Raw genomic sequence first — 11,750 nt, 5'->3', positions numbered from 1 at the left:
AACCATTTGAAATTTAAAAAGAAATGAATCTCCACTAAAACAGTAACAGCAACACTGCCACGGAGTCGAGTTCCACTCTTAGCAACCCTAGAGGACAGAGTGGAACTGCCTCTCAGATTTCACGAGGCTGTGACTCTTCTGCTGCTTTCTGCCAGGGAACAGTTGATGGGTTTGAACTGCGGACCTTTTGGTTATCCGTCCAATGCACCACCAGATTGCCTTAGAATATATTTGAGGTTCCAAAAGTAAAGAAGAATGAAGTGAGTCTTGACCATATATATTGATAGATGTAAGCTGGGATTATAAAAATGTTTCTGTTGTTATAATTGACTATAGAGATATTTTAATATAAACCAAACCTACTGCCCTGAGGTCCATGCTGATCCTTTAGACAGTAGAATCAGCCCCAGAGCATTCCTGGAGCTGTTAAATTGTGACAAAACACACTGCCACACCTTTCTCCTGCAGAGCTACGGGGGGATTTGAATCATCTACCTTTGCTTAGCTGCTGCCAGAGCTCTTTATTTTCCTAAAAAGTAATTTCTGCAGAAACACTGCAAAAAATGTATAGGCAATCTGAGGGAGGTGGGAGTGGGGAGGGAGGGGAAAAAGGAGGAGCTGATATCCAGGGCTCAAGTAGAAAGCAAATGTTTTGAGACTGATGAGGGAAACAAATGTACAAAAGTGCTTGACACAATGGATGTATGTGTGGATTGTAATAAGAGTTGTACAAGGTCCCAATAAAATGATTTAATTAAAAAAATGTGTAGGCAATAAAATGATTTAATTTTTAAAATGTGTAGGCATTTAATAAAATGATTTAATTTTTTAAATGTGTAGGCAATCATTTTGGTGTCACCTCCTCTGAGTGCAGGCCACCCCTCCACCACTACCCCCACCCCCCTAGGGAGGCTACTGCTTGAGCACATCATGAACCAGTTTTCATCAGTGGCAGCAAGGAAGGGGTGGCGATCACTTTCCTGCGTGGTCATCACGCATTAAGTGAATGCTTACCTAGTTTGACTTACGCTTTTGAGCTGATATAATATGGTAAAGTTATCTAAAGGACAAGTGTCAGCTATTTGGCCAGGGTACACTTTCTGTGCTAACCATAGGTGCTATTTCCCCAAAGGTACACCTCTGGTTCAGGAGATACCGTATGATCAAAACCCTCTGATCCCTGCCACTTCCGACTCCGAGCAAACGAAACGCTGCCTGGTCCTGGTTCGTGGCTGTGAGTTTCTAACCATCACTGAAGACCTTCCTCTCTCTCACCAACTCTAGGCTTTACTAAACATGATGTCTTTCTCAGGGACAGGACCCACCTTCTCACTTGTCCAAAGCACGTAGAGACAAAGGAGAGTGCTAGCTGTACTTTTGCACGACAGATTCATTATTTTCCCCTGGCAGTTCATGCAACATTCAACATTCTTGGCCAACACCACGATTCAAAGGCATCGATTCTTCTCTGGTCTTCCGTATCCACTGTCCAGCTCCCACACGCCTATGAGACGATAACAAAATACACGGCTGGAGGCAGGCACACCACAGGCCTCAGGGTGAACCTTGGCTTGAACGTTTTAAAGAGGGCTTCTGCTGCAGAATTACACGATGCAATAGGCCATTTGGATTGTGTGTGTGTGTGACTGCTGCTCCCTGAATGTTGATTGTGGATCCAGGTAAAACGAAATCCTCGACAACCTCAGTCTTTCCACCCCGTGAGGGTTTTGTTTTAGTTTGCCTGAAGATGAGGATCCACCACTCATCTGTCCGCCAGTCCTTCCGTTTGTCGGGCTGTGGTGGCTTGCATGTTGCCGTGATGCAGAAGGAAGGCTATGTCCCTGCTATTTCAAATACCCAATCCAGAGTGAACAGGGTTCAGCAGCATTTCCAGACTAAGGACAGGCTATGGAGAAGGAATAGACTTCATCTCAGAGAAAGGAGCCACTGAAAACCCTCTGGGTAGCGCAGAAGCGTCCATTGCTCCAGAGCCAGTGACTGAAACAAACATTGTCAGGATAGTGCCAGAGAACGAGTCCCTCGTGGAGAAAAGCACTCGAAACAGAACTGAGGAAGAGCAGCTTCCTCAACGAGACTTGACTGTGATGACGTGGACGGAGTCAAGTCTATGAGAGTAGCACCTTCGGGACCTTCCCTTGCTGATGGGCAACAGGAGGAGAAACAACTGCAAACATGGATTCATAAGTGGGACTTGGAATGCACGACGTCTGACTAGGAAAATGAGAAGACCACTATTCTAGATGCCAGTGAGCTCAAGCAGGCTGGGACTGACCATTCTGTCCGAAACCGCTCTGGTCTGCTGGGCTGGGCGTGCACAAACAAGAGGAATGGCGTCCGTCCGTTCATCGTCACAAAGGACATTTCATGATCTATCCCAAAGTACAATGCTGTCTTAGATAGGAGACTGTCTGTCCGCATACAAGGAAGTCCAATCAAGACAACTATTAATCAAATGCATGACCCAACCACTCAAGCTCAAACTCAAAAACTCAAGGTCACTGCTGTTGAGTCGATGCTGACTTGTAGCGACCCTATAGGACAGGGTAGGACCCTCCCTGTGGGTCTCTGAGACGGTGACTCTTTACTGGAGTAGAAAGCCCTGCCTTTCTCCCAGGGAGGGGCTGGTGGTTTCAAACTGTTGACCTTATGATTAGTAGTCCACAACTTACATCCAAGGTTGCCGGAGATGGCTCACTCTTTTACTCAATGGAATAGCAAATCCGACCAATCCCTGAGTTAGAGTCTTCTACGGGTCTGCCTCATGTGCTTGGACATGTCAGGAGAGACAGTCCTGGAGAAGGACGTCTTGTTTGGTAGAGTCGAGGGGTAGCGACAAAGGGGAAAACTCCCAGCAAGCTGATTGACGCAGTGGCTGCAACAGTGAGCTCAAACCTAGGAACGATTGTGAGGACTGCGCAAGACCAGGTCGTGTGTGGTCTGTTGTAAATGGGGTCCCCCTGACAACCACACCTTATTCATATTCCGAAAGCTATCGTCTTCCATCTTCAGCGGTAAGTGCTTTAGACCTCTTTCTTTCAGTAACGGGGGTTGTGTTATCTGCACATCACAAGTTGTTCATGAATCTTCTTCCAATCCTGATGCTTCATTCTTCTTCATAAATCCAATTTGTCAGATTATTTGCTGAGCATACCGATTGAGTTAATGAAAGGATATAACGTTGACACACACATTTCCTGATTTTCAACTATGCTATATCCCCATGTTTTGTTCATACAACTGCCTCTTGGTCTGTATAGGTTCCACATGAGCACAATTAAGTGATCTGGAATTCCCATTCTTCGCAACGTTATCCATAGTTTGTTATGATCCGCATGGTGAGCAGTCAACAAAACACAGGCAAGCATCCTTCTGGTGGTCTCTGCTTGCAGCTAAGACCCATCTGGCATCAGCAGTGACGGCCCTCATCCCACGTCCTCTTTGGAGTATTGCTTGAGTTTTCCTGTCAAGGGACTGCTGCAACCATTTTAAAAATTACGTTCAGCAAAATTTTACTTGGGTTTGATATCAGTGATGTTGTTCAATAATGTCTGCATTCTGTTTGGTCACCTTGCTTTGGGGTGGGCACAAATATTGCTTTCTTCCAGTTGGTTGACCTGGTAGCTGTCTCCCAGATTTCTTGGCATCGATGAGTTAGCTTCTAGCATTGCATCCACTTGTTGAACCATCTCAATTGGTATTCCGTAAGTTTCCAGAGCCTTGTGTTTTCACTGATGGATTTTGTGTAGCTTCGACATCTTTCTTGAATATCATTTTTTTTATTAAAAAATTTCATTTTAAGCTCTTACAGATATCATAACATCCCATAGCTCAATCATTTCAGCAGCATTGTACAATTGCTACCACAGTCAATTTCAAAACATTTCCTTTCTTCTTGAACTCCTTGGTATCAGCTCCCCTTTATCTCCACCCCCACCCCCACCGGAACCCTTATTTATTTATTAACTTATTGCCACAAGTACCATAGGTTCTTGATCATACGCTACCTCCTAAAATAGTCAAGCATTCACCAATTCATTTTGGTTCTGCGGTTCTGTGTATTCCTTCCATCTTCTTTTGATTCCGTGTCCTTCAATATTTTATCTATAAGATCCTTCAGTATTGCAGCTAGAAGTTTGAATCTTTTCTTCACTTCTTTCAGCTTGAGAAATGTCCGCCATGTTCTTCCCTTTTCCTTTTTAAAAAAAAACAAAAAACATTTTACTGGGGGCTCGTACAACTCTTATCACAATCCGTACATCCATCCATGGTGTCCAGCACATTTATACACTTGTTGCCATCATCATTCTCAAAACATTTACTTTCTACTTGAACCCTTGGTATCAGCTCCTCATTTTCCCCCTCCCTCCGGCCCCCCACCTTTTCCTTTTCTAGCTCCAAGTCTTTACACTTTTCATTTTAATATTTAACTTGATCAACTTTGTCTTCTGGAGAGGTTTAAAATCTTTTGTTAAAATCTCTTTTACGGCCTCATGTCCTCTTTTCACGATGGATGTTCTGTGTTTGAGAGCAAGTTTCAGAGGTCATAAGAGGCGAAGAGGTAGAGAGGTCAGTGAGACTAGGAAAGCCATCGATGGAGTCCTTCTCAAACGTACTCCCTCCACAAGTGAGTGCTCATTCGCTTCCCGTGCTGTTCCAGGTACGTGCCTGTGAAAGCCAGGAAACCTGAGGCGCAAAGGCCTGCAAAAGGTGACAGGAGCAGGGACCAGGTGCCATCAGGGGCCTGTGAAGGTTAGCACCCCCCAGCGTAAAGGGAGGGCGTAGAGGGGGCTCAAGGACCCCTTGAGCCTGTTCTGGGCCTTGCTGCAATGGAAGGCTCTGGGCCAGGGTCGCCATCATCCTGGTTTGGCTGCGAGCCCGGCGGAGTGACTGAGAGCTCCTCACCCGCTCCTAAAAACACCTGAGTGTGCACAGTAAACTGTGTGGTCACCAAACTCTTGGCCAACTTCCCGGCCAGGTGCCAAGGGCTCTGGCAGCCAGGAGCCCAGGCAGAGGGCTCGCAGAGCCTGCAGCCCCCGCTCTTCCCGGGGAGGAGGGGGGGAGTGTGCCAGCTGCCCAGAGTTAACTTCTGGTTGTGCCTACCTTGCCCGCCGCCCACCTTCTTCGGAGCCTGCCCTGGTGACCCCCTAAGATGGGTCTGGGGAAGGTAGGTTTCTGAGCTGGGTACCCCAGGTGCTCCCTGAACAAGGCTCCCCACAGAGTCCCTTGCTACAGGGAAATACAAACAATTCAAACAAAGACGCATAAAAACGACTCGGGTACCTTCAGAGACTCTACAGCGTGTCCCGTCCCACATTTAGGCTCAATACTCATTATTATCCTATTCCCTGTTCTTGGAATTGACTCCTTGACAGCGAGTTGAGATTTGGGGGGCAGAGGGCGGGCAAGTAATACACCGGAGGAGCCCTGGTGGCATAGTGAGTTATGCATCGGTCTGCTAGCCCGAGGCCAGCTGTTCGAACCCACCAGGTGCTCCGAGGGAGTAAGGTGAGGCTTTCTGCTCCCAGGACGAATTACAGCCTGAGAAATCCCCAAGGGCAATTCTACTCTGCCATTTATAGAGGGTCGCTATGAATCGGAACGGACGTTTTTCCCCCCTAAAAAGAAAACCATTTTATTGGGAGCTAATACAGATAGCATATCAATCACATGAAGCAGTATTATACAATTACTACCACATTCAGTTTCAAAACATTCATTTCCTTCTTCAACTCCTTTGACATCAGCTCCCTTGGACCCCGCCCTCCCACGGTGTGCCCCAGAAGCCCTTATGCTATTTGCTGCCCCCCATAGGTATATCAGCACTTCGTTCAGCACTGACTTGGTGGCAGTGGGTCTGGTTGGGGAGAGCGCCGTGTTGGCAGGGAGACTACAAATGCACTAGCCTTATCGAAGGCATCTGCTCGCCATTTATGCGGGCACTCTGTTGGCCCTCGGGGCGGGGGGGGGAGTTCCTAATCTTGGGTCAACTGCAGTCCCTGAATCCTTAGCAATCGCCAGATCTTCAGGAGGCATGGCAGCTTCTGTGCCTCATGGGCTCTTTTTTTTTCTTATCTCAGAAGTGATTGACATACAACACACCGGACACTTTGTTTAGGCTTTCAGTATCTGACAGTGCTTTGAAGTTATGCACAAGGCTTTCAGTGGCTTCTCCCTCTGAAATGGGGAGCCAAGTCCCCTTCAGAATAGTCGTCCTCCTTAAGAGCAGTGCTCAGTCTAGAAGCTCCACTGAAATGCGTTCACTGTGGGTGACCCTGTGGCATTGGAAATCCCAGTGACATCGCTCCCAGCATCACAGCAACATACAAGCCACCACGGTGCCACAAACTGACACGTCAAGGATTTCATCTTGCTCGGACCCACAGCCAAAGCTCATGGAAGCAGCCATCAAGAGATCAAAGGCATGTTGCATCAGGTAAATCTGCTGTACGAGACCTCGTTAAAGCACCGAAGAGCAAGGATGATATTTTGAGGCCCGAGCGGCACCTGACCCAAGCCATGGTATTCTCTAGCGCATCCTATGCCTGTGAACACTGGGTGTTGAATAAGGAAGACCGTAGAAGAATTGCTCGGGTTGGATTGTGCTGCAGAAGGACCTTGAAAGACCATGGACTGCTAATAGGGCAAACGGATCAGTGTCGGAAGCAGTAAGGGCAGTGTTCCTTAGAGGCAAAGAAGGCAGGACTTCGTCTTATACACTTTGGCCATGTTGTCAGGAGAGACCAGACCCTGGAGAAGGACAGCATGGTTGGTGAAGTGGAGGGCAGAGAAGAGAGGCGGGCTCTCAGTGAGATAGACTGGCACCGTGGCTGCAACAGTGAGCGCTTGTGAGGGTGACACAGGCCCATGCAGGGTTTTGTTCTGTTGTGCAGAGGGTCGCTCTGGGGGCCTGATGGCATGCTGGCACCTAATAGCAACACCAGCCTCACTTACCTGCCCTCATTAGCATAGCAAGGACATCCCTGTTAGAGGTCCCAGCAGCTATTCCTATTGCTTCAATCTTTATGAAATTAAAGGGACCTAGAGGGGGTGCTGGTGGCGTAGTGGTTACAAATTGGGCTAGAATCAATCTGCAAGGTCAGCAGGTCGGCACCACAAGCGACTGTGCGGGAGGAAAGCAGAGCTTTCTATTCCAGGAAGGAGTCACGGTCTCAGAAACTGGAAGGGGCAGTCAGTCCCACCCTGTCCTGTCGCGTCACGGTGAGCCAGAATCGCCTCGGTGGCAGCGGGTTTGGTTTTGAGAGACCCTGTAATGGCAGCCAAGGGTCCCTGGGAAGTCTGATGTGGGGAAAGTTTCCTTGATCCTGCCTTCAAACCTGGAGTTCTGGCATGAGGGAAGTGAAGAAAAAAAGGGGGGGCTTCAACTACACCTCAATGAAATTATCAAAAGAGGGAAATAAACAGAAGCCACAGTAAACACCTGCTGTTCAGGCCCCAATGCCTGCTGTCCAACAGGGGGCACCTCACTGGGAGGAGCTGGACGGACCCACGGCAGGCCTTCCCTGGGCTGCCGTGACAAAGCACCGCAAGCTGAGTCACTTAGAAAAAGCAGTTTTGGAAGCCAGAAGTCCACAATTAAAGTATTGACCAGGTTGGCACCTTGTAGATGAGTTGTTTTGGAGTATTTTTTTGTAGGTACACAGGATTTTATTGTAGTACTCTCTCTCTCTCTTTATATATACATCATTTTATTGGGGGCTCTTAACAGCTCTTATAACAATCCACACATCAATTGAATTGTATGAAGCACATTTGTACATATGTTGCCATCAACCTTCAAAACATTTTCTTTATACTTGAGCCCTTGATATCTATCAGCTCCTCTTTTGTCCCTCCCTCCCCAACCTTCCCACCCTCGTGACCCCTTGATAAATTATTATTATTTTTATCTCTTACACCATCCTGCTGTCTTCCTTCACCAGTGTTTCTGTTGTTCATGCCCCTTTGGGGGCGTTACATGTCAATCCTTGCGATCAGTTCCCGCTTTCCCAAGAGTTCTTAGGGAGAACCTGTTCTGTACTCCTGCTGGCAATCCTTGGCCTTCCTTGGCTCATAATCAGTTGGCCTCCACAGTCACATGATATTCTTCCCTGGGTGTCTTCCAATGGCCGCCTTTTAAGGACATGCGTCTTTGGATTCAGCAGCCACCCTACTCCAGTATGACCTTATCTTAACTTGCCTGATTGCATCTGCAAAGACCTCCTTTGCAAAGAAGGTCATATTCAGAGGGCTCCGTGGAACAAGAATGTCTCAGGGACACAATTGACTACGGTACAAGTCTGTAACTCCTTTTTTAAAAGCCATTGGATAGGCAAGAGCCAGGAGTGGCGCATCTATCCTTCTCTAGTGACCCTCCTTCGCCCGACAACAGTGGTGACGTCAGAGGCGTGGCGGAGTGGCAGCAGCAGCAACTGAACCAGGAGCCACAGCGATGGACTTCCCGGCACAGAGAGCAAGGAGCGCTGCTTTGGGGTGCGTCTGGGCACTTAACCGGGGGCTGGGCTGGCTGACCCACAGAGCTGGACTCAAGTCACTCTAAGCCTGGTTGCGGCTCAGAACGCAGTGGCAGCTCGTGTGCGTTTATGTGCAGCCCTGAAAGGCCTTTGTAACATGTCACTGCACAACTATATCCTGAGCGTTTTCACCAGCCTCGTAACCTGTTCATTTCCTTAATAAACACTTCAGTCGTGAAAAACCAAAGCAAAAATGGTAGTGATCGTATGGAATTCATTCGTTTTCTTTTCCTTATAATCGTTTTCCAGATCTCTTTATTCTTTCTTTATTTTTATTTCATTATCGTTTGAGCAAGTTTCCTGAGCAATTGGTTTCCATTCAATCCTTTCGGCACATTTTGCGTCACCTCAGTGTCACGGGGCTCTTCTCCCCTCCTCGCTGGGTCCTCGTTTCCGTTCAGCCTTCTTTCCTGGGCCTTCCTTCTGGTTTTTCTGAAGTAGATCACCAGGCCTTTCCTCGTGGGTGCTCCTGGATGGACCCAAACCGCCAAGCTGGCTCCATCTGTTGGTGCAGGGATTGCCTGAAGTTGAGGACAATGAGCTATTTGTCCAAGGTCGTGTGACTCCTAAGTGGAGGAGCCAGGAGGCTGATTTCAGTCCAAGCAGATGCTGAAGAAAGTCCCCTCTAACGGCACAGCCACAGCAGAAGCTGCGGGAAGGGGGTTACCATGGACTCGCTCCAGTCGTGCACGGTGCAGACGAGCGTCCCCCTGCAGGAAGCCTGCCAGTCTAGTCACTAGCTACGGCATCTTTGACTCAGCTTCTTTAGCCATGAGATGGACAGATACACTAATACCCACCTAGTAGGTCTGCAAGGGGCCCCGGTGGCATCGTGGTTACTCCTTGGGCTGCTAACTGCCAGGTCAGTAGTTTGAAACCACCAGCCGCTCAAAGACGGGCTTTCTAGCCGCATAAAGAATCAGTCTCACAGTGTCCGCAGTGCTGCGTCCTTGGGGAAACTGATGCCTCAGAGCACTCACCTTATACCCCAGGGGGACGACTGGCAACGTTGGAATTTTTTGCTTATGTGGGTTTTTGCTTTCCTGCCTTTAAGGTTTTGATTTTTTTTTGTCTCTTTCTTTGTTTGATTGCTTGCTTGCTTGCTTATTTTCTGGTTGGTTTGCTGCTGTTACTAATGTAGTGGGTCATTTGGGGGTTCGCGTTTGCCATAAATAGACGCCAAAGTAAACCTCAGTTGTGCATATTCCATTGGCAAGCAGATGGATTCTGGGCGCCTACTTAGCTCTAGCCCCAATACAAGAACTGTTAAGTTCTGATAACAGGGCCTGGCTTGATATTTGCCTCATGAAATGATCACTGAAGATAAGGGTGCACGGTTAACTGTGAAGAGAGGAGATGGTGCCACCAATCGGAACGGTGCCTGGGGTCTTAAAGGCTTGTATTCAAACAAGCAGCCATCTAAGTGAGGGGTCAACTAAGTCCTCATGGAAGAAGCACACCAGCTTTGTGATCCAGAGACAAGGACAAAATTCAAGGAAGACAAAGGAAAAAGTATCAGAGCTTAAATTGAGCACCTAATCTGTGGAAGGCTGTTGAGGACAGTGGGAACCCAAAGCCCATCTGCAGAGTGTACGGTCAGGTTAAGCCATCCCCCCTAGCCACAGGCAAAGGTCTAGTACAGCCTGACTGGCAAACACAGACCATTGTAATCCTGATTCGTCTGGATCAAACTTCGTACTTGGCCAGTTGACCTCCTTCGAGACCCAGCGTGGATTTGTCTAGGAGAGAAGATCTCTGGCTTGATCCTGGCTTTTTGGATATTGACAGAGCTCTTTCTTTTCTTATCACCGTGGTATTTTTATTTTATGTTGCTATTGGTTTGTCCCAGCCACTTCATTTCGTTTTTGGTCTTTATTGTTTCTTTGGGGTTTAGCAGTTTGTGACGCACAGGAGTGGACGCACAGAGACAATAAGTGATGCAGGGAACTGTAGGGGCTGTGGGGGAGGTGAGGAGGGGGACGCTGGAGAAGTTGAGGGCATTTGGGGAGTAAATGCTGAAGGTGGGGGGGGCGGGGCACCAGAACTAACTGTGATTACCAGCTCATTTTAAAGGGGATTTAGTCATGGGGAGAAAAAAAGAAAAGAAAATGTTCTGAAAAAAAGTTCTGAAATTGTGATAATGATTGTACAATTCTTCTTGACGTGATTGAATTGTGTATGTGGATTGTGTGCCAATAGAACTAAGGGGGGGCTGTTAGTCTCAGCAACTCTCAGGTACAGTTCTCCCTTGTCCTAAGAGTCGCAATGCGCCCGAATCAACTTGATGGCGGTGACTGCGGTCGGCCAGGGCCCTGGCAGTGAGGGTCCCATCAACAGCCTCTGGGAGAGGGAGCGCTGAGGCCGTCTGCTCTGACAGCCTTGCTGCTCAGCGACCCCATGGGAACAGCTCTGCTCTGCCCTCCAGGGGTGCTAAGAGCCAGAACCTACGGCTTGGCAGTGGTTTTGACTTAGACAAGGTCTGTGTTTGAGGTGTTCTGGGTGACAGCTCGCGGCGGATGTAGCATCATGTCCAACAAATAGTATCCTACAATATGACAGTCCACCTCCCCCGGAAGCCCTCCTGGACCGCAGTTTCCCTCTCAGAGGTGACTCTTCACGTCCTGGCCACTCACTGGGCCTGAATTATGAAGCGCAGACATGTTGCTTGCTACTACGGAAGTTTGTCATGGGGATTGATCCCGACAGCCCTGAGCACCGGATCCAGAGATGCCTCAGGGACCCTGGAGAAACGGAAACTAGTGTCTACTCCTTAGACTGCTCGGCAGATGGAGTAAGTGCAGGACGATGGAGGAGGCTGACTGTTGGGCCCGAGCAGGTGCATTGGAACGCAGCCTTGAAGGGGTGCCTGACCTGAAAGAGCAAGAGCGGGAAGAAGGCCACGATTCAGGCCTCAGGAGTAGCAAGAGCCAAGACTGCTGCGGGCAGCATGGTGTCTCGGGAGCCCTGGGGACCGTGGGCGTGGTGGAAATGGGACCAGCTGTGACCAGATTGCGAAAGCCGTCAGAAGGTTTTCGGCTGGGGATGAGATCATCCCTTGTGGGTGCTCCACAGATGGGCTGGGTGGTGACTGGGCGGAGACCGTATCACACAGGGTGAGACCCGAGGCTGGAGCAGAGAAACCAGTGAGGTCCCTACCAGGGCAGGGCTTAGACTCCTGGAGACTTCCTGCGGGAGGGC

The sequence above is a fragment of the Tenrec ecaudatus genome, chromosome 14, assembly GCF_050624435.1.
Source record: "Tenrec ecaudatus isolate mTenEca1 chromosome 14, mTenEca1.hap1, whole genome shotgun sequence".
NCBI classification, from domain to species: Eukaryota; Metazoa; Chordata; class Mammalia; order Afrosoricida; family Tenrecidae; genus Tenrec; species Tenrec ecaudatus.
Note: the sequence above shows the minus strand (reverse complement) of the source record.